The sequence below is a fragment of the Pteropus vampyrus genome, unplaced genomic scaffold (assembly GCF_000151845.1).
Source record: "Pteropus vampyrus isolate Shadow unplaced genomic scaffold, Pvam_2.0 Scaffold177, whole genome shotgun sequence".
NCBI classification, from domain to species: domain Eukaryota; kingdom Metazoa; phylum Chordata; class Mammalia; order Chiroptera; family Pteropodidae; genus Pteropus; species Pteropus vampyrus.
Window position 1 is genome coordinate 140075 of NW_011888958.1, and position 4699 is coordinate 144773.

A 4699-nucleotide genomic window follows, 5' to 3' on the forward strand; every position below is an offset into this window, starting at 1 on the left:
AGAAAGTCACGCCTGGGGGTGGGGTGGAAGAGGCTGGAGTTGCTGCGGGAACCATGAATAAGGGGGGGAGGTGTAGCCAGCAAGCTGTTGCCAGAAATAAATTTGGCTTACCTATTTAATATATTTATTTATGAAAGCAAATGGTAACGAGGGCCGTAGATCTCTATTATCCTCCCTGTAGGGTGTGCATACCTGGAAGCCAGTGCATGCATGCACATGCATTGAGGGCCGCCCTGCTAACACTGGCCTACAGTGAGACAGGTCTTCAGGTCCATCTGGACCGCAACATATACATCCCAAAGGCAGATCCCCTGTGTCCTGCCCACCCAGCCTCACCCAGTCAAACAAGGGTGATGTTGGGGGAATCTGGGCAGTGAGACACCCCCCACATTCATAGCAAAGATCTCCCATGGGGAGAAGCAGTAACTGGACCTAAGCTGGTGCTCCTGAAACTGATTGGTGATTTTCTGCAATACTCTGGTCTTGCAGGTTTCCTCGGGCACCTAGGGGCATAAATCCAGAGTAAAGACTCTTTCAAGAGATACCTGAGAGGTAAGAATAAATACTCATTCCTTTGTTTCTCTCTTATTTAGATTCCTTGGGATATGGGGTCCCTCCAGGAGAAGGCACACATTTCCAGAAGCCTCCCTTCTACATTGAGCCCATTCCATGTCTAACTACCCATGGCGGCAGATACCCTAAGACACCACTGCACTGAAAAATGTGTCACTGAATTCTGCTCACTTGTTTCCTTCCCCCCACCCTCCCCTCCCTACTCCTTCATCCTCAAGGATGAAAGCAAAGAAGTCACAGATACCTGAGGAGCCAGGTGGAAGCAGCTCAGATGCCTCAATGTCTTTTGGAGAAAGACCACCCAATCCACATCAGACAATGAGATAAACACAAAGTCAACCTTAATTATGTTAAACTCTTGAGAATTCAGGGTTTATCCTGACTAATACAATGTTTTTGTTTTTGTTTTGTTTTGTTTTGTTTTGTTTTGTTTTGTTTTATAGCACACTTCAGTAAAAGTCAAGAGCATATATTCCCAAGAGATAGTTACATAGAGGCCCAAAGCCATACGGTCAAAGCACCCAGTTCTCCAGGGTTCTGGTTGACCCAGGGGTGCACCTCAAATAACTGGAGAAGCTACCAGACTGTAAATGCTCCAGACAGTTCTCCATGAAAATGACGTTTTGAAATAAAAAATGTTATAATAGTTGACCAGTTAAATCCTCGAGGCTATGTTCCTTACCAAGAATGTGTAATGCAGATACTGTTTCCTGTTAAGTGTTGAAACATATGCTTTGATAAATGAGCCAGATGGGAGATGGGATTGACATTCTCTTATGAGAATCAGGCTGCATAGTCAATAACATTGTAATAACTATGTAGAGTGCCAGGTGGGTACTAGACTAATGGGTGGATTCCTTTGTAAATTATATAAATGTATAACTACTATGTTGTACACCTGAAACTAATATAAGATAATATCGAATGATAACTATAATCGAAAAGAAAAAAAACATGAAAAAGTAAAAAAAATCAAGTTGCTAACCAGTACTCATGCATGAATGGGGAAGCTTTGAGGCCTCTGGAAAACATCAAACCAAAGGAATCTGTCAAACAGGGCCAAGGTGTTCTTCAAACGAGAGATCTAGAATTCCTCTAAGACCTGCACAAGGATGGTGGAGACCCCCAACATGGATGGTCATAGTGAACATCTGTGTTTTATCTGCTCATCAGTATTCCCTCTTCCTTTTGTAGGGAAAAAATTTTCCTTTGAGGGACCTCTCCTCTTTCTATCCATGTGGGTTAGGTGGGGCTGGCTTCACCCGTCCACAAACATGTGACCTCCGTCTGGCCAATCAGCATGCTGTGTTCTGTAGGCCAGAGTGATTGGTTCAGGGTGAGCATGGGATCTAGGTACACTTAAGAGAGTAAAACTGCAGATTTTGGTGAAACTATTGGGAGATAAATGTTGTTTCCCCTGGGATTTTTTAGCTGAATGAACAGGAGGTTGGGGTTGCTGAAAACCCTGTCATTACCATGAGGGGAGCAGTTTCCTGGGAATGAAACTAACCTAGAGGAAAGCAAAGACAAGCGATGAAGGGCCCAGAATCAACCTCATTTGAGCCTCTAGATTCAGACAAGCCTAAGGCTCATTCTATCTCTAGATTTGGGAACTATATTACCGTTTTTTGCCTTAGCCAATCTGAGTTGTGTTTCTGTACTTGCAATGAGAGGGTCTTGACTCATAGAAAGACCTTGTAGCTCACTTGTGGCTCATACTAAACTCCAAAGAAATTCCCAGATTCATAAATAAAAATGAAGAGCTGGGATAGGAAGGGAGAACCCAGGAGTCCTAGACACTGCTTGGACCCCGAAGATTTCCCTCGCTTTCCTTTCAGCTTAATTACTCCCTTTGCTGTCAATATCCACACAAAACCTGCATCTCCATGTTGCTTTCTCCTGGTTTGAGCTTTTTTTTTTTCTTTTTTTTTTTTCAGAGAAACATTCAGAGAAACATTCAGGAATATATAGAGAAACAGACGATTTAAAAAAATCTACCTGATACAGGGAGAGGAGGGGACATCTCAAAAGCCCTCAAGCCCCATAATTTCACTGCTACCCATGATTTTTGATATTTTTAAAAAATAAATCAATCATTTATATATTAAAAAAAAAAAAAACGGGAATAGTAGCAGTAACTACTATCATCTATTGAGTGCTCACTATGTCAGGCTCCCGATGTTCGCATTAAGCCTGTGAAGTAGGGACCTTTACTATCCCCGTTTTACAGACGGGGATGTTCAGTAGTTAAGTAACTTGTTCAAGGTCTGTCAGCCAGTCGGTGGTATCATTAGGACTTTAAAAACAGCTATATTGAGATATAATTTACATACCATAAACTTTTCCCATTTCAAGTGTACAATCCAGTGATTTTTAGCAAGTTTACAAAGTCGTACAACCTAGTTTTAGAATATTTCCGTCTCTTTAAAAAGATCACCATTTGCCCATTTGCAGTCACTCCCTGTCCACCCCCTCATCCCTACTCCCAGCCCCACTCATCTACTTTCTGTATCTAGAAATTTGCCTTTTTTGCATCTTTGACATAAATGGAATCATATAACATGGACCATTTGCATTTGGCTTTTCATTTAGCATCATGTTTTCAGGGTTCATCCATGTTGTAGCATGTGTCGATATTTAATTCCTATCTATGGTTGAATCATAATCCACTGTTGGGATGTATCATCTTTTATTTCTCCATTCATCAGTTGATGGACACTAGGGTTGTTTTCACTTTTTGGCTATTATGAATAATGTCCATAGCAGACATTTCTCTTGGGTAGATACCTAGGAGTGGAATTGCTGGATCATATTTTAGATTTGAGTCCAGGTCTGCCTGACTCCAAAGCTTGAACTCACTACCCTATGCTCACTCTATTCCTCTTCCTTTAAAATCAGTCTCCAACAACTCAAACCCTTAATCAGGACATTCTCTCCACCCATCATCCTACCCCTACCTAGGGAATATGGTCTCCACTGGGTAGGGTACCAAGAAGATGTACTCCAATGGTGGGGCCATGGAAGAAAATTGCCCTCTTCAAAAGCACAGACCTGTAACACACAGCTGCATTTGTCCTTTGGCCACACCTGACCTCCATCCCTGGTCAACGGGCAGAGCAATGACTGGTTCATCTCTCCACCTTGCTTCCTCCATGCCTTCCAAACGGAAGTAACACTTCAAGGCCTGGGCAGGGGTATGGAGGGAGGAATGGAGGGCTGACAGATACCTGCTGTCAAGGGCTGTCAAAACAATACTGACAGTAAGCTGTGCTCCCCCAGGTCAGGTTTAGGACTAACATTGCTGCTTTCTGTGTGCAGGTGACCAGTTTTCAATGGAATCTTTGATGAGCAGCCCAGCATTTGTCATCATGGTGTCTGGCCTGCAGGGAGGACCCAAGGGTTAAAAGCAATGGAGTGTGTGAGAGAGAACAGCGTGGATGTCGGGTAAAGGGGAGACTATAAAAGAAAATGGTTTGTCTTCCCCCACCAGATTGTAAGCTTCTTGAGGACAAGAACTGCTTGTCACACCCATAGGGGTGTGACATATAGGAGGTGCTGAGTAAATATTTCTGAGATAAAGGAATGGGTGAGGAAATGATTACTTGTATAGCTTCAGCAGAGGCAAGTTCCAGAAATTTCAACAGAGAAAGTGGTTAATAACCAAATAATCATTATCGTTCTCCAGTTATTTGGGAATATCCTAGTTTCGGGATGAGTGTCTCTTCAGAACACACAAAACATAATAAGAAGCATGGTGTAGAAGGATCAGTCATTTCTGCTCACAGCCCCTAAGGCAATTTACATGGCCTCACGAAGTCTCGGTTTCTTCATATGTATAATGGGAATAATAATGCCACTACACCCAGTTATTGTGAGAGTTCAAATGAGTTGATATAGAGTAAGTCCCAGGCACAACAATGCCCAGCTACTCTTAGCACCCTCCCCTCCTGCTCCACGAGGCTGACCTTCTTTCTCTAGGAACTGACGCCGTGATGCTTGCCCTACACCTATCCTCCCTCTTCGCCACATCATCAACCCACCACAGAACATACAATGTGTTCTATTGGGCATCTGTGCCTCTCTGAAAACTTAAGTCATCTTGTGTCCTTCTGGAACTCCATCTTGC